The sequence below is a fragment of the Pinus tabuliformis genome, chromosome X (assembly GCF_031772625.1).
Source record: "Pinus tabuliformis cultivar Carrire ecotype Pingquan chromosome X, CPIR1, whole genome shotgun sequence".
Taxonomy (NCBI): Eukaryota; Viridiplantae; Streptophyta; class Pinopsida; order Pinales; family Pinaceae; genus Pinus; species Pinus tabuliformis.
In genome coordinates, this window is record NC_142308.1 from 886440797 (window position 1) to 886464163 (window position 23367).

The window sequence follows — 23367 nt, forward strand, 5'->3', positions numbered from 1 at the left end:
CAATTTTATTATCTTGGGTTTGTCAACAGTTCCAATGTTGCATTCTTCAATGGCAGAATTAAGGGGCTGCATTTTTGGTTTTCTAGGGACATCATTTGAGTCAAAAATATCCTCTAATGGAGTTAGGCCTGTTGGAAGAAAATTGTCTTTCAATTGTATCACTTCAGCTTCAGCATCAGCTATTTCTTCACAACTGATTTGTTGAATTTCTTGTATGTTGTCTTTGTTGAAAATTGATGGATGTAGCCTTTGGTTAGCTGTTTTGGGTGATATTGGCTTGTTGTTCTGTTCATTCAGTATTTGTGATTGACTTGCTCCCTCAGTGTCAATGTTTAATCCTGCAAATTCTTGTTGTAATGTCAAGAAATTATTTATTTGTGTATCATCTTCAAATACTTGCCAATCTTTAACATTGTTTGGGACAGAAGGTCTGTGTTTTACCTCAGCTGTAAAACAATGCTTAGGTTCAAAGGGTAGTTTGCAGGTACTTGCAAATGTAGCTAAACTATGAGCGTGAAGATTGTGGGTCCTAGAGATTTTGGTGATTTGAAATTCAGTGAAGGAGTTTAGTATTTCAGCAGCAGCAGACCTATAGGATCTCAATCTTTTGTCATTAGTGACAAAATTTCCCTTCACTTGTTGGATAATTAAGTCTGAATCTCCCATGATTGAAACCTTTGTGGCTTGTAAGGATTTTACTAGTTTTAGGCCTAGTAAAAGAGCTTCATATTCTGCCATATTGTTGGTACACCTGAAGTTTAGCCTATAGGCTCGACCTTCTGCATGACTGTTCTGCTTGTTATGTATCCAAACTCCTGCTCCTGCCCCTAATTTGTTGACTGACCCATCAAATTCAAGAAACCATAGGATCTCTTGTTTCAGGGGAGGCTTAATAGCTTCTCTGTAATCTGGAATTGTGAGTTGAAGTTCTGGTTTTTCACTTAGTTTGCCTTCTAGGACAGTCTCATCACTTGATTGCATCAGCTTGATTTCTAGAGCAGCGGTTTGTTCATTTATATGCTGATTTGTTTTGAGTGTATTAGTTTCATCATTATTTGTAGGGCCTGTGTTATCATTGAAGAGAATATAGGAATCTATGTCAGAATGAACAGCATATATGGGAAAGTTTTGAGGTTTTTCTTCACTGCTTACCATGTATTTCATCAGTGTTTCTCTGTATAGTCTCTTAGGTTGCCCAAAGACAGATATGGTGGCATATGACATGTCTAACTGTAGGGAACCTTGAAGTTTAGCCCCCCATGATCTTGATAACAGCATTCCATATTTGGGTGGGATATCAGCAACTACAACATCCATCAGGATTGTCTTATTTGGGTATTGGACAAGTGATACACAGAGATCCTTGATGAGACCTACACACTTAACTTGGCTGGAGTCAAATGAAAATAGGTCCTTGTATGGTCTTGTAATATCCAGATTTAATATTTCCATGACTGATTTGGGCATCAGGTTGTGGGAAGCACCAGAGTCAAACATTGCATTGTGTAATATCTTATCATGAACATGCAGGCTGACATAAAAAGGTAAGGTTCCTGTAACTGCTATCTTTCCATCAACTTTTGGGCTGAAAAGTAGTTCAGGAGTATCATCCAACACATTAACATCATCTTTGTTATTAGTAAGTTGAAGGGACTTCTTGATTTGTTGTTTATAGATGTTATGTTTGGCCAACTCTGAAAGAGGAATGGCTATCTTCAATTTTCCAATTTCAGCTTCTAAGTCAAAAGGTTTTTCAGATTGAGTCTTAGTATTTTGGTTAATAGCCCTTTCTTTTTCAATGGAATCCTTGATGCCTTCCTCATGATTCTCTTTTTGATCTTGAGGCTTATCCTTTTTACTTGTCTTTTGAGAAATGTTGCTTGGGTTATGTTGGAAGGGTGTTGTATCTACCGGTTGCTGTTTTGAGGGGGATGTTTCAGTTATTTCCTCAACTGTTACTTCCTTTGAGATTGGATCAGTTTTGTCAATTGGCTCTGTGACAATAGCCTTCTCAGGCTGTGGGGTGTCCTTTGTTTTGTAAGGCTGTGTCACATTTATTGTTCTACTCCTCAATCTATATTGCTTGTGAACTTCATAAACAGCTGTATCATATCCTTGTTTGAAGTCAAATGACTCACCTGATTTGGTTTGGAATTGCTTGATGTCATCATCCTTATGATCTTCTTGTGTTAAAAAGACTTGATTTTCACCATCCAAACCCATTAGATTAATGTGAGGGTCTTCATTGGGTTCACTAGATGTAGAAGCCTCAGCATAATTTTCTTGGAAAGGGGGTCTGACATGTTGGTCAGGATCAGTCCTTCCAATATTGGGATTTTGAGTTTTTCTAAAATTTTGGTTTCTTACATTGCTTTTTTGCCCTTCCCATGATGACTTTCTTTCTATGGTTTCCACTCTGTCCCGAAGCCTATCCATACCTTTGATGATTGCATCTAACTTCTGCTCAAATGCTGAGGGTTCTTCTTTAAATGTTGTTCTTCTTTCAGTTCTTGCCCTATTTCTTTTGGCAATTAAATTTGCTTCTACACTTACTGCTATGTCTTGCATGTCTGCCAAAGTAGCAGGGGCTCTTTCTCTCAATTGATATGCCATATCAGCATCAAATCCATCAGGGAACTTAATTAATGCTAGATCAGGTGGAGGCCTGAGGTTTTGAGGAATGGCACTATAGACAGAATTGAATCTAGTGCAATAGTCTGAAACAGTTTCTTGTGGACCCCTCTTTATGGTGTCATACTCAGATAAAATGTGTAGAGGGTCCTTTTTCTTTTCCCATCTGTTGAGGAAGGACTGATACAGGGTACCCGAGTTAGGTATAGAGTTTGCAGCCAGTGCTCTGAACCATGTTCTTACATCACCTGTCAGACTTTGTACAAAGATTTTCATCCTTACATCATCATCATATATCTCATAGTTTTCGAAGTAGTCTTGCATTTTCTTAGTATGTTGTAAGGCAATGTATGTACTAGTTCCATCAAAATAAGTTATTTTTCCTTGGCAATCCTGAGGCATGGCCCTAGGATTGTTGGGTAATTGTAGGGGTGCATAATGATTAGCCATATTTGGTGGGATAGGTGGGACAACCGGAAAAACAGGAACAACGATAGCAGTTTGTGCGTTAGGTGTTGCCAATATATTTTGTGAAGTGGATGACGAAGAGGGGGAGGAATGAGTGGTATGGAGGTGAGTAGTATGTTTAGCAGGGGTGGGGATAAAACTATGCTGAACTGCCTCAGGGCTGGATTCAGGAGACTGCTCCCATTCCTCTTGGATTTTATGAGTTTTATGGATCAAATTGGGGTTATTGAAAACAGGAGGAGGATTTGGGTCAGGATTTGACCTAGTGTGCCTAGTTTTCCTTTTGGGAGCCAGCTTCTGAACTTCTTTTTGGTATTTTTAGGATATTTTTTAGAACTGTTTCAAGGAACTGCTCATGCTTTTAGAACCACTGTCTAGGGACAGACAACAGTTGAAAAATATGCATCCCCAGTGGAGTCGCCATTATGTTAACACCCAGGTTGTTCCCTTTGACTCCCAAGGGAATACGGCCGGGGTAACCACTAACCAATCTTTGGATTATAGGTTCTAGCCCACCTATAATCAGAGAGGGCTCTCTCTTTAAGGTTTATCTCTGCTTTGTGAAGATTTTAGGCTAGTTATGAGTTCAGGTTTTGATTTATGTTTTGGTTGAGGGATATCTTTCTGTACCTAAGGTGAAAGTCTTCAGATAGTGTTAATCCATTGGGCAATGGAGTCTGTGGCTACAGGTTGTTTGAAATATTGAGTTGGGTTGCTGAAACTACAGGGCCATTTAAATACTTCATGAAACAAACTTAAATTGTGATGGTGAAGTGTATATAACCAGTGGAAAGCAATTAAGAATTTTCCACTAAGCTGGGAGTGTGAGAAAGAGATATATTGCACAGGAGCAGACTTGAATTCCTGAAACAATAATCACTATGAAAGATATAGTGTGGAGGTGCAGCAATTAAGAATTACACCTTTATTACTATAACTGAAGAAAAACATTTATAATAGCTTAGATTGAGTTCAGGGTAATCTATGATTAAATCCTGGAACTATTCTTTTTCCTTGCTATTAACTGTGAAACATTGAGCATGAATGAGCTATGAAAAGATAACAAAAACACATAACGAAAGTTTGAAGAAAAACTTATTGTGCCATGAGATACGCAGGAATCCTGTAACGTTCAGCAAAACACCATAATGCCTCAGACAACGCAGAGCTTTGGAAATTCCATCGGCTTTTGTATTAATTCTCTGAGAATTTACATCAGAAGAACTCTAGAAAAGAAATCAACAACAACCCCTGCAAGCTTATGCGAGGGGGAATATATACAATCGGTTACACAAAATATCTGAAGCGTTGAGTCATCTGAGAAATAAATATGTTCACCAACTTGTACAGAACAGTAGATAAGAAGTTATTACAGCTTTGAATACAAAATAAATGCTCTTTAATTCTGTCAGAAGACTTTTTGACATTTGGAGGCCACTGAGTCGGTTTGAACGCTCTGTTATAAATGCTGAATGATATGTCTTTATGTCCCTGTCATCCTGTAGACTTTTCGGCCCTGTCATCCTGTGACTGTCAGTGCTGCTTTAGTGGCCGAGTAGATTTGCTGAGTTGGTTCAGCCCATTTTTCTTCATACATGCATGAATTCATCAACTTTTCCTGTGCATGATAACTTATGTATTTTAATGAAAAAACTTGATTACAGGCTCTTGTTTATAGTATTAAATATATCATTTTAGTCCAGAATTCCTGTGTGGGCAATTGATGTCTCAGAATTGCCTCTAAGGTCTCATCTGCCTCTGTGTATTTGTAGAAATTTGGAGGCACTTCAAACAAATGTTTGATCTCATTCATAATAAAGAATAAGTTCTCTACCCTATTGTAGAGACTCTGTCCTGATGCTGGCCCTGTTTCTTCTGAAGTGCTTGGTCTTTCAGTGACCTGATTTGTAGCAAATGTGTTGACCCTCTTGGCATAATTTTCATGTGAAAGTAGTCTCCCTGAGCTGTTCAGTAAGCTAGGAAGACCTCTGTTTTGCAATGCTACAAATTTGTCCATAAACTTGTTAACCTCTGTCTGCATATCTTGGCTTCTTCTTTCTAGTGTTTGTACCAGGCTTCTTAGTGTCAGGACTCTCTTAATCAGCAAGATGGTCTCAGTCCTGTTGGAAATTCCCATTGCTGCCAACTGAGCACTTGTTCTGTTATTAAGCACATTAATCATTCTATTGGCAACCTCAGGCATATTGCCTAGAGATGCCCTTGCTCTCTGGATTTCCCTGTGTGCCTTTCCTATGAGCTCTATTTGCTCATGAATGGTCTCGATGTATTGCCATTGATCAGTGATTGATTGGCCAATGTGGGCCCATAAGACTGTTTTGAGCTCAGCTATCACTTTGTCAAGTGTGAGCTCCTTCTCCAGCTCCTTTATCTTCTCCTTAAGGGCCTTTATTTCCCTTCCTTTTTCTGCTACAGTCTGCTTGGATTTATCATATTTTTCATTGAGCTTAGCCAGATTCTCCCTGGCTTCATTTAGCTCTGCCATTTGGGCCTCTAAGGCCTGAATTTCATTCTTGAGCTTCTGCATATCCAAGCTTGGAGCCTGCTCTGTAGTTGGTGCTGGCGCTGATGTAGATGGTGCTGCCTGTTCTGTCTGTTCAGTGGGAGGAGCAGTAGTCTGAGGAGGTTCCTCCAAATTGATTATTTCCGGAGGGGGCTGAGAAGTTTGGCCTCCTTCCTTTTGTTGCAGTGCTACTTGCAGTGCAGCCTCAGATTCTGCCAACTTTTCTTGTGTCTGGATCAACTGTTTATATAATGATACCAGCATAGCTGCTGCATCTTGGTCATGTCTCAGCTGGGCAACCTCTTCTGTTTGAGGATGAAGAGTTGCTGGGATTTTGATCATTTTCCTCAATGCTGCCATATCTGCATCCCTTAATTTCAATAGTGCTTGTATAGCCTTGATGTCCTTGGGATCATGCCCAAGTTCTATTATGATGTCCTCCAACGCTTTGATTCGGTTGTCCTTTGCTTGGGAGGATGCTCTTTCCAACTCAAGTTGGGAAGTTGTGTTGTTTAGGCTATTTTCCAGCCTGTAGTTCACTAATGTTTTGTCTGCCAAGGAGGCATACACCATCTCACCCGTTTGTTTATGTAATTCAATTTGATCCATTGGGTGGATGTCTTTAGCAAGGACCTCAAGATTGGTCCTTATGTAATCTGCAGCTGACTGTGGCTGCAACACGGCTGGCATAAAGTGGCTCATGATCATTTTTCCCTCCTGGACATCATATGCAGACATTAATCTCTGCTGGTTAGTGGGAGCCATCTTTAACAAATGATTGTACAGTTGTATTCTTATTGGCTCATTCCTCTTCTTTATATCAATGAGCTGCTGTTTGATGCCTAGTTCACCTCCCCTTTGCTGGCTTGAGGAGCTGACTTCTCCTCCCACTGTCCTTTCTTGTTCCTGCTGGAAGGAACTTGCTAAGGCTTCCATGCTAGGTGGGCCCATGCCCAAAGATTGCCCTATAGGCATTTCTTCTTCTGAGAGGGGATTCATTCTGTGCCTTTTCTCTCCTTGATTTGTGGATGTTGTGAGGGGATTCTCTTTGTCCCTCTTCCTATTTTTGTCCTCATTTTGTGGAGTTTGGAGGACCGAGGCCTCCACTGTAGTCTCCTGCCTAGGAGACAGAGTGTCCTGAGCCTACTACCTTGTGGACGTTGGGGCTCCTAATGTTTGTTCTTGCTGCTTTGATTGCTCCTTTTCTTGCTGCCCCTCTTGTTGTTGTTCCTTTTGCTGAACTTCCTGCTGCTGTACTGTTTTTCATGGGGTGGCTACTCTGGCTCCATCTCTTTCTCTTTGCCTTTGCTGGAAGTTTGATCAGTAGCTTTGGCTTCTTGCTGAAGTGCTGTAGAGGATGAGGCAGCTGCTCCCACTTGAGTGCCTGGAAGAGCAAATACCTGTGAACAAAGCTCTAAGTCAAGCAACTTTTGGAGATTTTTTAACTGTATGTTTTGTGAAAACTTGGGTAAGTAAGGCTCTGCAGGTGAATTTCGATTTTACAACTGAAAATGGAGGCTAGCCACAGGGGATTTATCGGCAAACACAGTGTTTTCTTACTCTTTAAGCTATTGTTGGAGAATGCAGGATAAAACCAAGCGCAGAGGGAATGACTGGGATAAATACCTGGTAAACTGTCGGGAATAGTCACAAATGCAGGTGGATTTGGCGCGCCAACGGTCCTTGGGTTGAATTCAGCAGGTTGACGCTTATTTGGTCGTAAAATACATGCAGAGGTGCAACAGTTGTTTTTTGCAAAAGTAATGAAAAACACGATTTTTCGGCCAAAATATAGACTTTTGGGTTATTTGGCGCTTTTTTTTGGATGACATCAGCATGACGTCATCAGGTGGGGTCAAGGTGGGATGATGTCAGCATGACGTCATTGGGTGACGTGGCGGTCTGTGAGTGGTCCACGGGGATGGTGAGGTGGCGGGCAGGTCAGAGCAGTGGCGGACGGGGGCACTGACGCGGCGGTGATGTAGCGGTGACGCGGTAATGACGTGGTAGTGACGTTGGCATGGCGGGTTCACAGAAACCAGAACCGGTAAGCAGTATGATATCGCACCGCTCATTATACGGAAGCGAAATTGTCAGAGGACGCTCCGATACGATTTGGGGGTGACGCGTGGCAGAGGCCTGACGTCACCCTCTGACAAATTTCAGAAGGTAACTTACGGACGTCGGGCCCGGTCCGATATTGATGAGAGCCGTCGGATGAAAAGGGCAAGATCTGACGGTCGACGGATCGCCAAGGTGCCAGGACAATACAGAAAGGGGTAGGGAATAAAATAATATTTTCTTTGGAATACGTGCCCAGCGGGGATTATGGAATTTTGGCGAGTTTGTATGGTTTTTCAATGTATTTTATCAAAATGCGCTTTTGCACCAAATTTTGGGTAAAATGGGAAAAGTGGGTTAGGGGTGAAAATGGGGTTTTTTTACAAGATTCTTTAGCAAATGAAGGGGTTAAATGGTTTAGATAACTTCTGAAAGGGGAAGAGGGGTAGGGTTCGGGTTCTTAAATTGACCAGATGTCACTTTAATCCCTGACTGTGAACAAATGGCTATAATGCCAAAGGGGAAGGGATATTTATAAAATGCTTGGGGTTTATACACCATAGTGTTTATAATAGTAAGGGAAAGGGGAAAATAGGGGATTTAGATAATAAGAAATTAGGGGTTAGTATGAATGGGAGAAGTGAATGAGAAGGGATTCTAGAAGTGGATACACTAAGTTTTGGATGGAATTAACTTAGTATAGGAAGTAGATCAAAATGAAAAGAATTTTAGACAAGAAATGTGGCTCTTAAAGAACCAAGAACCAACACAAGACCTTGATTTCTTTCATGAACACAACTGGTGTAGGGGTGTTAGCAATGAATGTGGAGGGGGAAAATGGGAAGTTAGACATGCTCCTTTGCTTCGCTACAAAATGATAGAGAAGAGGAGCTTTTCTATCCATTGATGCCTCCTTTATTTTAGACCAGCAAGACTCAGTTGAAATGAATGACATTTCTGCAACCCCATCTGCCTACCCATCTATTTGTCTAGCATTTTTTGTTTCTTCATGGAGGGTGCACTTGGACTTGCAGACCCTTATGTGCCTTTTCTTTTCTTTTGGATTTTTCTTTTGATTTTCTATCTAAGGCTACCCTTATTGCTTCCAAGGTCCCATATTAAGCAGTTGGGAACCTTAATTCTCTACCTAACTACTGGTCTGCCAAGATTAAACAGTTTGGACAGACTTCTTTCTCTATTCTACAACAAAAAATTGAAACATGGCATGATCCAGATTAGGCTGTTGGAACATCCATCAAAATTGAGTCAACATCAAGCTATATACACTTGTTATCTTCCCTTGAAAATATGGGATCTTTGTATCACCAAAGCAGAGCATATTTGGAACTTTCTTTGCCAATCATGAAATATGAAACCTATTGGTATAGGTAGCTAACATAGTCATGTCTGGTTTTATTATGGTTTTCAGTTTGAGTCTTCAGTCAGAGTTCGTCTGCATAATGTCAGGAATCCGTGTTTTGACTCCATAGCCTAATGGACAAAGGCACTGTCCGCTCACCCAAAGATCTGCAGTTCTTGGCACCTCCAAGGAGCTGGAGCTGCCATCCCTATTGGAGCCAATGTTAGTGTTAGTCTTTGTAGCCTTCCTCCAGTGATCAAACATGCTCTTACAAAGTCAAGGTCAAATTTTGTCATTTCAGTGAGTCTTCAAAGCAAAATTTGGTCACTAGGCATTAGGTCTAGGGTTTGATTTTACCCTTGTCAAAGTTTTCCAAATAACGTTCCATGTCACAATTCAATTGATTGTACCATCATTCGGGTTTTCATCATCATGTCAAGTTCCACTGGGCCATTTTACACCTTGTTCATGCTTCAGTTGTGCCTAGGCAAGGTTCATTTCCCTCTCCTAAGGTTTTGAAGCTAATTTCTCTTGGATGGTCAAATCATTGGAAAAAATTGTATCCTGATGTTCATACACCTTTCCCTATCCATAATGTACCTTATTAAACACCACCCATCACTAAAATCCCCCAAATTCCTCATTTTCGCACAAACCCTAGTTTCTTGCTACAACCTAGCAATTTTCTAGGTTGGACCTGTGTTTTTCCTTTTTGGACCCCTTCCCCTCACTCAATCTCTAAGATTTCACTTTCCCCTACTTCCTAAAATCCCTCCCTACTTCCCAAAATTTCCTCAAGAATTTAGAAGCTACCTATCCCCATCACTTCGCTTCATTTCGACTAATCCCTTGTTCCACACATCAGGATAGGTTTCACTCAAATGATGTTTCTGAGCAATAAAAGATGAATTTGGGAAAACTAAGAGAGGTTTTTGTCCAAAACATGCCAAGGAAGAAAAAATTCGTTCCCATTTTACACAGGTGTCATGGTTTTGGAGAAATGTCAAAAATATAGTTGCCTCAGGAGATTTGATTCACCTCTGAAGTGACCTTGGGAAAATCAAATTTTCTCCTAGCTCGGTTGGTCAAATGACTTGCGTGATGAATTAAATGATAGCTCGACACAAATATCTTTCCAATGAGCTATCATGAGCTCAATTTGGAGTTGAGGAAGGCATTCAAAAGTTGACTGTAACCGCACTCTGCCTTTAGGCAGCCTCATTTGGCACATTTTGACCAGTCTTGGGAGATTTGATTTTTGACAGGGAAAATGAACTCCAAATTGCAAAATTTCAGTTGAGTTAGAAATAAGACTAAAATACCTTTCAAACAAGCTATCCTTCACCCAATTTGGACACCGGAAAGGCCTCCAAAGTCTCCTGCAAAAACCGCTACACAGAGGTTATATGCGCCGTGCCTCAAGCCCACTGCATCGCGCCACTTCCCTGTGCGCCGCGCACTAGCGCGGTGCTAAACATCTAGAACTCCAAATGAGGAATGGTTTGAATTTTTGGATTCATCATGAAAAATCATAACTACTGGTGCCCGAAAAAGAAATTTGGAGCATTTTTGGGGCATTTTGGGTCACATGACAAATTTTTGGGCAAAATACAGGGTTTTTCTCCCAGTGGCGTGACGCTAAAATTCTAGATATCCAAATGAGGAATGGTTTGAATTTTTGTTTTCAGCATGAAAAATCACAACTACTAGTGCTCGTACAAGAAATTTGAGCAAGATATGAGTCTCCAAAAGGTCAAAAAACACCCAAAAATGGCCTCTCTGTCCCTTTTTTGACACATAGGAAGCAGTCTTGGGAGAATGAAGATTTAGAGGGGAAAATGAGCACCAAATTCAAAATTCCAGTGGTTTTAGAAAGAAGAAAGGATAGGCTCTCCAAAAATACCACTTTGGCACATTTTGGACACCTGCAAATGCCCCAAAACAGGCCCCAAAGTAGCATGACGCACAGAGAAAATGGTGCAGTGCACAGAGGAAAAATTGCCAAATTTGCTTCCGTTTCGCGAATTTTCGGTTCGCGACTTCTCCAAGTGGGCCCGCTCATCTACACTTCAGTTTTTTGGCACCAAAGGCGGCATTTAAATTATTTTTTCTCCATATTCGCTTCTATCCAAGTGGCGAAGGAAGGCAAACGGTCACCTAATCCAAATGTCATGTTTGTAGCGCTGCACCTGTAGCTGATGGTTGGCTCTTCATCTCCATTTTGTAATGATTCGAGTAACTTCCCAACCCTTGGGCATTCTATCTCTTCATTACACATTCTATATATTGTATGCAAGCTATTTGCAAAGGGTTGGTTGGCTTGTAACTTCTGGGAGACTATAGGAAAGAAACTCTGTTTCTTCACTGTATATTTTTGACAGAGAATTAGTGAAAGGCAGCGGCTCTGTTTCATGAGATTCTTGTGGTTGTGAGTGTAGTAAATGTGTCTCTTATGTTTTCATATGTATTTCGTTATGTTTCATGATTCAATTTATGTTCATTTCCAGTGAAATTTTCTGAGTGAGATTAGGTAGAATTCAATTTTATTGCTCTGCCTATGGGAAAATTTTGTGTTCAGTGTTTTTGTTCTGTTGAAAAGGATTCATGTTCCTATGCCCTTTTCACACTCCTCAGCAATCTCTCCGTTCCGCGTTATTTCAAACTAAATTGCTACACTTTCCACCTGCCTTGCCTCACGAAGTAATTTGTGCCTTTGTATTAAATTCTCTGTTCTTTGCTGACCATTGGTCCCATACCATCCCAGAAGCTCAGTCATTCATAGAAATTGTTTCTTATAACCCTATTCACTTACTAGCCTAAGATCAATATTTCATTGTAAGTCATCTCAAACCGTTTTTTCTTATATATTCACTGAGCGTGACTCGGAGAGAGCCCTCTCCTGTTCTGGTAGGGCTAGCTACCAGACTGAGCGTGGTTTGTGTTTACCCTAATTTTTGCCTTCCTTCAGCCTAAGGCAGATTTAGGTGCTAACAGGTATGATAATCAACATCTATGCAAGAATCCTTGTAGTTCCCTTCATTCTGAAAAAACATATTGATCTCCTTATCATCCCAAAACACCTACCAATACCTTAAATTGTCTGGAACAGCTGGGCGGTGCTTGACATGGATCTCAAACTTGTTATTGGAATTCATCAGAATCTTCAAATTACTTGTAGCGGTGGCAAGAGAATCTGCAATAACATTTTGAGCATGAGATATTGCTATCAAGGTATAATCTGGAAACATCCTTAAGATATCTAAAACTGCATTTCAATAGGCCCTCATCCTTGAGTGTTTGGCTTGATATTGACCCTTGAATTGCTTTATTAGTAGCTCTAAATCTCCATAGACTGATATCCTTTTTGCATTTAGCTTTTTGAGAATTTTCAAACCTAAAATCAATGCTTCATATTCGGCTTCATTGTTAGAAGAGTCAAAGGCCAATTTATATGAACTAATTGTAACATTACTAGGGACTTTGTTTGGATGGAAAACAGGGTTGTGAATCCAAATCCCTATGCCAGCACCATCCTTATCCACGGCTCCATCAAAATCCATGCTCCATAGGCTTGCTTCTTCTTCTAAATGCTGAAATTCTATTTCAGTCTCTTCATTACTTTGACTGATCTCTTCGATTTGCTATTGCTGGTATGTGGACTGCTCGGAAGTGCTTGCAATTTTGTGTCTTTCTTGATCAAGGATTGGTCTAAAATTTTCTAAAATCTCTGTCACATCTTCTACTTCAACTAACTGACTATCAACATCATTCAAACCACTATTTGAATATAATAAAAATGACTCTAAATCTGTATGTACAACATTAATTGGATGATTAAGTGATTTCTCCTTGCTTGTAATCATGTACTTCATTTTCTTCTCCCTATAAAGTTTTCTCAATTGGCCAAACACAGGAATGATGACATAGGAGAAATCTAGTTGTAAAGTCCCTTTAAGATTTGCACCCGACGATCTGGACAAAACCATACCAAACAGTGGTGGAATGTCTGCAACAGCCACATCCATGAGAACATTCTTTCCTGGGATTTGGTATAGAGACACCACCAAGTCTTTGATAAGACCAATACAACGGACCCTACCAAAATCAAAAGAATATAGGTCATGATATTTACGAGTAATGTCAAGGCCTAGTTTCTCCATAATGACTTTTGGCATCAGATTATGGGAAGCTCTGGAATCAAACATGGCATTATGGAGGACATACTCGTGCAATCTAAGGCTTATATAGAATGGAGGAACTTCACTATCCTCGGACTAACCTTCTAAACTAGGGCCAAAAATGAGCTCAGGGTGATCAGCTTCTACATTAACCATATCAAATAACGGATCTATATTAAAAATTTTGGACACTTGGTGTTTATAGCTACTATTCTTCATCAGTTCAGTCAAAGGGATTGAAACTTTTAATTTAGCAATCTCATTTTCTAAACTAAAAGCCGAAACTTTATCTACCTCTTTGATTGGAGGGTCCTTCTTTTCGACTTTTTCCTTTGCTGCACTTTACTGATTGGTCTTCTCAATTGCAAATGATCCTTTGCTGGAAGTTGGGTCAGTAGGATCCTTCCCTTTCTTCTGAATGTTTTAAGAGTCATTTTTGGATTGCACTTCCTTTCTCTTTTGACCTGGACTGACTGGTACATCTTTGCTTCTAAATGAATATTGTTTTTGTTTTGCTGTCAATGTGTTCATATATCCTTGTTGATAATCATTTCGAATCATCCTCCAAAACTGCCTCATTTGCTAGTATGAAATCTTCATCCTTTTGAGCATCTAGGACCTCCAAATATTCTTCATCTTCTGTGAGATAGATGGGTAAACCATCAGCAGTAAAGAAATTATTTTCCTCCACCATTGGATCATCATCATCATCTTCAATTTCTATTCCATGTACATAGTTTTGTTGCAAGGAAGTTTTGACCTGCTACTACGATGACTGATCTTGTGCCTTCTGCTCCCTTTATTTAATCCTGAACTGAGGTTGTTGCTGTCCTCTGAAGTTTGGATTTCTGATTGTGGTTTCAAGCTTGTCTGCAATTGTCAACCGATCAAACATCTTCTCAATTTTTTGGAGTATATGATCTTCCTTAACATATGAGGAAGATGCTTCTTCCTTTATAGTCACCTTCTTTTCAGTTTTCATCCTTGATCTTTTGGTTAGCAGATTTGCCTCTACACTCATAGCGTTCTTCTGCATATCCTCAAGTGTGGTAGGATCTCTTTCTTGCAACTGATATGCCATATCAGCATCAAAGCAGTCTAGAAATTTGATCAATGCTAACCCCATCAGTGGTTTAATATCACCTGGAATGGCATTATAAACTGCATTGAACCTTACACAGTAATCTTGGACACTTTCACCTACATTCCTTTTGATATTTTCATAATCAGATAGAATTTGGAGAGGATTTTTCTTTACCCCCCATCGATCCAGGAATTGTCTATGGAGAACCTTCAAAGTATTGATAGATCCCGCTGGTAATGCTCTGAACAACTTTCAAACCTCGCCTCCAAAACTCTGCATAAATAATCTCATGGACATATTTTTTGCATCTACCTCATGAAGATCAAAGAAGTCATTCATCATATGGACATGTTGTTGCACTGTAATACTTTGAGTGGCGTTGAATAGAGGTATCTTACTTTGGTAATCACTGGGCATATCATCCAAATTCTGAGGCAGAACGAAAGGTGCATATCTGGCAGCCATGACTTGAGGTGGATTTGAAACTGGTCTTGGGGAAAGAGGGGGATTTATGACAACAAGGGCAGTTGATGTAGCAGAAGTGATAGGTGTTTGAGGGGTAATGATAGGTTTTTTAGGGAGTGAAGGTATGAATGGAGATGATGGATGAGTCTCTGAAATATGGGGAAATGATGGAGAGGCAAAAGATGTTGAAGCTGAATCAGAGAATTTAGGAATTCGATCAGTACTAAGGGATGACTGAGGAGAGTTTTGAAGATTTCAGTTACTTATCAATTTGGCCCTTTCTTTTTCAAGTTCTCTTGTGAATTATGGGTCTGCAAATATGTCCAATAGCTCACTATTAGATGTGGTTCTAAACAGGGAGAGACCAAAATATTCATCAAAACGAAGATCTTCAAGGAACAGCCACTCCACAGGGTATGAATGAGATCTGAAAACTGGTCTTGGACTTGGTGAACTTTCTTATTTGAGTATCCTCGAAATGAGATTAGTATTTTCAAATACTATAGGAGGATCATGATCGGGATTAGACCTGGTGTATATTCTTGAAGCCAGTGTGTTCAAAGTTCTCAAGATTTTTATATTGCTTTACAACTTTCCACTTTTTAGCCTAATGGATTCTAAGCCTATCATCCAAAAGTTTAGAACTTCTCAATAGTACTAAGGTGATTTTTCTTTCTTCCCCAGTATGGTCACCACTATGTTAGAGCCTAGATTGACCTCAGGCTGAAGGGAGGTAATCCTAGGATAACCACAATCCCAGCTTAACCTAGTAGTTAGCCCTACATGGTCGGGAGAGGACTCTCTCCTTTAGAATCGCAGTCAAGATGACTGGATAAAATATAGATTTTAGGATAGGTATAGTAGCTCTAAGGTTTTTTGATTGATTTTGTTAGTTTTGTTGTTGGATCAAATGGAGCAGGCAACTTTGGGTCCGCGAAATCAAATCAGGAATGCATGGTGTTCTATAGGGCAAGATAGGTAGGTGTTTTGGCACTTGAAATTGAGTGAGATGGTAGGATTAAGACTGGTGAGGAGCTGAGGAGGGCATGCAAGGATCATGTATCCTTCTCAAATGGTAGAAAACATCAAAAACTAAATGGTTTCCTAAGGCAGAGCACTGTAACCAATGTATTCTACCTATCTACCTTGATATCATTTAGCTAGAAGAATGAATTAGATTGTGGCACACATAACACATGAGAAAAACTAATAACAGAAGAAGAAACTATGCAAAAACACTTTAGCACAAGTATCCCATAAAATAGCTGCAAATCCTGGTTTATTTCCTTGCAAAACTGTTGATAAAGGTGTAAAATGTAATTCAGAGCATCGAAGAGAGTCCAACCTTTGCTAATGACTGAAAAAACACATAATATAGACAAAAAACCACCTATGCTAGCCATCAGGGGTCAAATCCAAGAGATAAGGAACTGTTCCAACCATTTCGAAACAAGGAACAGGAGTATAGGCAGTGGAACAGCTTGCCTCTATAAGCATCGAAACTGATTCATTGACCCCCAAACCACCTCAAACTAATGAATCTACCCTCTAAGATCGTTTAACAATTACATTTACATAGAATATCATTAATTACAATCATAAATTCATCCATGAAGAGAGAAAAAGTCAACTTGCAGAGAAACTAGGCAAAAACTGGATTTTTTGGGCAAACTGGCTCTATGCACAGTGTCACTGGCCAAGTGCATAGTGATGCTTTACAGCCACTTTTAGACACCTTCCCCTTAGCCAAATTGAGCCCAAGATAGCTCATTGGAAATGCCATCCTGTCTAGTTTTTGGAAAATCTTTTATTTTTGGATTTCGATGTTATTTTCCCCTCAAAAGTGAAATTTCCCAAGGCTGCTTCTGTGTGTCCGAAAAGAAGCAGAGAGGTCATTTTTTGTTAGTTTTTTGCCCTTCTCGTGACCTAGATTTGCTCCAAAATTGCTGATATTTTCTGGGTTTGATGCTCTCATCATGCTGAATCTAGATATACAAGTCATTTCTTCAAAAAGTCCTCCATATGCACCTAGGGCAATTTTTTGTGTTCAAAATTTCAATATTTGAAAATGACAAAAATTGATCAAAACTTGCCTTTGCAACTTGTCTTTGCTCCTTTTTTCTCCTTAAGGCCTTCCTCAACCTAGCCTTAAGCTTCCTCATTCTTATGTTGCAGATCTTGTTGCGAGTCATGTAGTGGTAGGTCATGTGGCAAAGCATCTTCTTGTCTTTGTTGGCCTTCTTAATCAAATTCTCAAGCTGTATGTTGGCCCTCTCTAGCCATGTTTCCCTGTCATTCTTAATCTCTTACTTAATATGGGTCAGTGGAGCATTGCCCTCCTTGATCTTTTTCCTATCTTATTTGATCATTTGTAGCTCCATGAGGACCTGCTTGTCACTCAATTGTTTTTTTTCTTGCTCTCTATAGTTAATGATCCACTTATCCCTCTCCAAGTTGTCTGATAAGGCTTGTATCTCAGCCTCTTGTTCTTTTATGATCCTATCTTTGACCATCCTTAGATCTTGAGTTTCCAAATCAATAATGTCAACTCCATGATGAATGAAATGCTATTGTGACTCCTCATGATCAACGAGAGCAAAATCTCTTTCCTGCCCATCACTAGGATCCTTCTCTTACATCTTTTCCTTTCCCATAGTTTTGCCCTTGCTCAGCTGCTCTACCTGTACCTGCTTTGCTGAAGAAGAAGTCGAGACCCCTTCCACACCTTGCGAAGATAATACTCACCTAGTAGCTGCAAAAAGTTTCCTAGTGCCCCTCGGATATGTCACAAACACTAGCACTCCAACAGTTTCACTCTCTTTGACCTTTTCATGTCCTGAAGGTCCACCTTCTTCATGATGCACTAATGAAAATATTTGAGGGCCTTTGAGCATTTGATGAGAAATGAAAGTCTCCCATGGCATGTTAAAAAGGTTCAGTTGATGTAGAACAATGATTTTAATCAAAGAGTAGTGGTAAATGCTAGTCAACTGCTAGGGATATGCTTTCTTCTTTACAAAAAGTTCCATCTTCTCAATGTTTCTAAACATGAAGTAAGGGATATTCATCATGCTTCCCTAGTGAAATGCATCAACAGTCTAATGTGGTAGGAATACAATTAGAAGAACCTACCTTCACAAGTGAAGTACTTGATGATGATCTTCATCAATGGAGCAAACCTGTCTTGTAAGAACTTGAAGGGGAATACTCTCTTGAGTTTGTCTTTGTATCTAGCCTTGATGTAACGCTCATAGTACTCCCTATCAATATCCTGATCTTTCACCCACATCTGGAATACCTTTAGCCTCTGAAATGACAACTGGTGCTAAGGTGAATGTAATTCCAACAAGGTTTACTTCATTGTTGCCCAAATGTGTCACAAAAAATCTTGCCAATTCATGTTGAAATTTAACCCTTTCCCCCATTTCACAAAAACCAAAACTTCACTGGCATTTAGACAAGAAATGGCAAGTGGGCAGGCTTGCAACTCCATCAAACTGGTGGGCTCCTCTCTGATAACTCATCCTCCTTTATGAGGCTTCCTGTACTGTATGTTTCTCTCCTTTGAACTGTCACTAAGGGTGTCTTCTTCAAGCTCATATTCAATGTCTCTTTCCATTGTTTTTATTGTTGTGATCACTTATGGTGAATGAGGAGATAGAGTGAACAAATGAAAGATGAGTATGAAGATATTTGATGAATGAGTAAATGAGAGTGAATGGGAGTGTCAATGGGATTTAGGGAGTGAGTAGGGTTTAGGGATGTATGTAGGATAAAGTGTGTAGGGTTTTGGGGAGAATGTATAGGGTTTGGGAAATTTGTATATGATAATGGGATTTAGGGGAATTATATGAGGGAATAGGGTTTAGGGAACAATAGGAAATGGATGAGATAGGAAAACAAATGAGAGAGTGAGCTTGTCAATTTTATGAGACAGTTTGGTGAACACTAGGGTTTTAATTTTATGAGTGAAAGAGTCACCAAGACTTGACACAAAACCATTTTCAACAAGAAATATTAATGTACTTACTTGGGAAAGAGGTAACTTGGAAGATTTGAGGCAAATTGGGGTGATTTAGAGTGATTTGGAGCTTGGCTACCAAGTTCGCAGCACCTCACCCAGGTGCACAACGCCCATTCAAATTAACACTGAGGAAGTGTGCCAGGTGCGTAGTGCCAGCCTTTGATGCGCAGCGCCATTTGAACTTGTCCAAAAATGCAATGATTGCACACCTTTGCTCAATGACACTTCAAAATCGCCTTTTAGCTCTTGAATTTCTACTCAAGTAATGAAATGATTGAAAGAGGGATGATCTTTATATAGTTTCTCAACTTTTTGATTTTTGATGTTCAAAACCCACTTTGTAATGTCTATTTTATTTTTGAAATATTCAGTTTTTTTCTTTTATATTTGACTTTTTGCTTGGATAGCTTAACTGATGCTCAATTTCTTGCTCAATTTCTTTGAATTTTTATAGTGGCATGTACTTGTAAATATCACCAGGTGACCAGGAGCAGTATGGAACCATTTATTACATATAACATCAATAAAATTACATGAAATTTAACATTAAAATACAAATGCTCTGTTTTCACCTCAAAACTAGTTTTTAGGTGAGAACTTCATTAAGCTTACAAATTAAGAGATTAGAACTTTTATGATCATTATTGTCCTCTTCATGTGTCTGCTGACCATTATTAATCAATAGTCACTAATATTTGACCATGGTAAAACCCTAATACCTAATGATACTAAAATCCTAAGACCTAAGACCTAATTGATGAAATGAACTAAAAATAAGCATGAATCATGGACTGAAAAGTATGAAAGGAGGTCAGCAGATATATGTCATGAGGGACAAAACCTAAATGAACCCTACCATCAGTTGATCCATGATCTAATGGAATGCAACTCATTAGAATGGGACTCCTAGTATGAAATTAAAAAGAGTAAATTTTGATCACTGATGGCAGTGTGAAGACACTGACACTAACACGCACTTTCATGATTTGTTTTTGTTTAGGGTTCACATTTTTTCACTTTTTTTATATTTTGTTACTCTTTTTGTCCTTTGATATTTCTTTTAGGACATACCCTCTTTACATTTTTTAATATTTTAAATATGGGAAAACATTTGTAGAAAGCAAAGGTATGGACAATATTACAAAACTTACATGGTCAGTTCAAAATTATGAATCCTATTATTATAGGAACCTAACAGTGAGAACTATTGTACAAATTAATTATGTTTGCACCCCAATGGCTCATATTCTAAGTGTTTCCTCTTTCTGTTGTTCAACTACGTTGATCTCTACCAATTCAGTACCCTTCTAGATACAGGTCACAATTCCTATCTGGTCCATGCCCCTTCATCTTCATGGTTTCCTTCTATTGTTATGGTTCCTTCTTGGAACTTTCCTCCACATTCTCCCCCTCTTCTTCTTCAAAAAGGTAAGGTTCGAATACTTTCCATCCCTTTCGAGTATGAACTTGCCACAATTTTTTAGGAGCTATTTTTCCTATGGGAAATTGTTTTGTAGTTGTCCTATTTGAAAAAAACTACGAGATCTAAATTTCACGTTCTCATAATTTAAAACATGGGCCCACTAAATTTTTTTAGTTTATTTTATTTTATTTTATTTTTATTTATTTATTTATTTTAGTTTATTTTATTTATTTATTTATTTACTTTATTTTATTTTATTTTCATATGGATGCGATCTGGTAGAACTTTGTTGAGGTCTACGTCTAAATAGATTCACGGGAATGTGAAGATTCCTTTCTATGTTCTATTATGGTCCACCTTTTTTAATGTTCGCATAATGTTTCTGGCGTATTCTACAACCTAAGGGTTCCAAAATGGAATATGAAGAATTGGTAATTTCACCCAAATCAACATTGTTGTGACCACCATAATTGGGCATCAAAATATGGGAACCTTGGGTTGATAAAGAGCCATTCCCAACTCGAGAACCAAGGCCCATCATTTAGGACTTTTTCTAAATCTTTATATTTTTCAAATTCAATTAGGAAGAATCCTTTTGAACAAAAGAATATGTTATAGTTAGGGGTCTAGGAGGAGGATACCCACTAGTATAAATATTTATATCTTGAACAAAACCCATTAAACTTGAACATTGTAGCCATAGATTGAAAAGCTGAGAAAAGTGAATTTACCTTTATATTTTTAACTTCCATGGCTAGAGCTTATTCCATTTGTTCAACAATGTTGCGTCCTTGTAAATTTTGGTTTTGGTATGTAGGAAAATCCTTCCCTCTCATATCATCCTTGAATGATATTAATCCATTAGGGTTTCTAGAACCTGTATTATGGTTTATCAAGCCTGTAGCCCCACACCATAACCTAAAACTTAATATTATGGTTGAATCCCTTGCCATGCCGTAATATTTCATCTAGAAGGAATCTTGGAGAAATTTTCCCTCATATGTCAAAACTTGAAGTTTCACTAGTATTCCCAATAGATATGAGCCTCAAAGCCAGAGGATAAGTGTCTTTCGATTAAAATATTTGAATAAAATATGTTGTTTTTCATTCTCTATCTATCTATTCTCCATAATGCGAGATAAGGATAGAGATGATACCCATAAGAGGGTGGATCTAGATATAATATCTGAAAAGTATCAGTGTCTACATGTATTTTGGCAAGATTTGGGAGTAAGGTACAAATGGCCTCCTTTTGATCTAGATTTTTATACAAATTTACTATGTCCTAGAGATCGGGGAAATAAAATATGTGTATATATGAAATCCCCCATAATATAAAAAAATAAAATGATACATGCCCTTCTCTCTAACGGAGATGCCGAACAAAAACCATACCCCATAACACAACTGGATCTGAAAAAAATCAGGTGCACCAACTCTGATAAATTTTGTTTCCTTGTTAATGCACCAATGGCATATGTGATTTCCCGTTATATCATTGTCTACCTGCAACATCAATCACTTGAAAATATCCATTGTTTATCATCCCAATAGATCCATTGGAATGCTCCATCACCACACTCCTTATTGGAATGGATGCAACAAACTTAGATTGCAATCCATTGGAAGCCCTTGAACTCTCTTGTAGTCTCTCAGTGATCTTCCATGCCTAGGAAAGAATCAACGAGCACCAAAACCCTAGCACAAACCATCATCTCCATTCGCAATTAAAGTTCAATATACGTCATTATAATATATTTTTTAATTAATAAAATTATGAGCAATTTTTTACATAAAAGAAAATCAAAATATACATATCACATTAAAATATATAGCATATAAATAGTAGCTATAAATTAGGATCCATTTTACCATATAAATTAAAACAAGTGGTGTAGTCCTATAGTATTTCTTTGGAATGAGCTAATAAATTGACATGTGAAGTGGATAAATTAATTGATTATTGAGGCACAAGGACTTGCATAAATTTTTGTCAGTAGTAACCACTTGTAATTCTATATATTTACAATGTTATTCCCACAAAAGTTTCGAGGAAAACATAAATAATGGTGGGTAGTGACTTGTGATAACTATATCTTATTTCTATCCTTTTTTTATGCAAGAAATTGGTTAAATTATGGTGGGAAGTAACATATGGTAAATATATTATTTACATGAGTATGAGTTATTTTCAAGGATTTTTCTTTTTTGGATTAAAAAATGACTATAACCCCTGGTTTATTTCCTATGTAAATAAAAGTAATGCCAAGGTCATGGGGCACATATTCCAAGTTGAATGTTGGGTAAAGCATGGTGATGGGTATCACTAGTCATTAATTTATGGCTATGGAAATTGGCAAGGGAAGTGGAAAAGGAAAAGTGACAATAATTGGCATTTTGTTTATGAAATGAATGAAAATAGGATAAAAGCAAGGTTAAATGTAACATATTTGCATGGGGAGGAAATTGAAGGGAAAATGAAGAAAATATAGGTCTCAATAATAAAAATGGTTTGAGGATGAGTTCACAACCTTTTTTCATTTCAGTCTTTGGTTCTCTGATTGATTTTCTCATTCTCTCATACTCTTGCACTCTTGGAGTGTTCTTGGAGCACTTTCGCATACTTGGTATTTAGAGAAAGAAGGAAAAGGAAAGCAGGAAATCACAGGCAAATAGGTGGATCAAAATCTACATCTAGATTGATTTGCAGGTAATAGGTTGCATGCATGATTTACTTATTTATTTATGGATGAATGGTGTATGCATGTGATTATATGGTTATTTTCTATCATTCGCATGGAGGATTTATCTGGATTGATAGTGGTTTTAGCCTTGCCTTTCCATTTCCCGGATAGCCATGGTGTTGTGGCTTTTTCTGCTTGATCATTTTTTGGTTGGTGCTCATATTTCCTTATGGATGTGTGTTATAGGCTATTTTATCTCATCTGATCAATCGACCTCCTAATGGGATCAATCAACATCCTATTCACCCATTACATCATCATTGCACAAATACCTATGCATGACTCTCTCATTCCCCAAAGTTTCTTCTCTAAACTACATCATCTAAGAAAATTTTAGGACCAACAAACCCTGGCCACTTGCTTGATAGAATCCACCTATAGGTTTCTCCACTGTGGTCACCTAGTGTA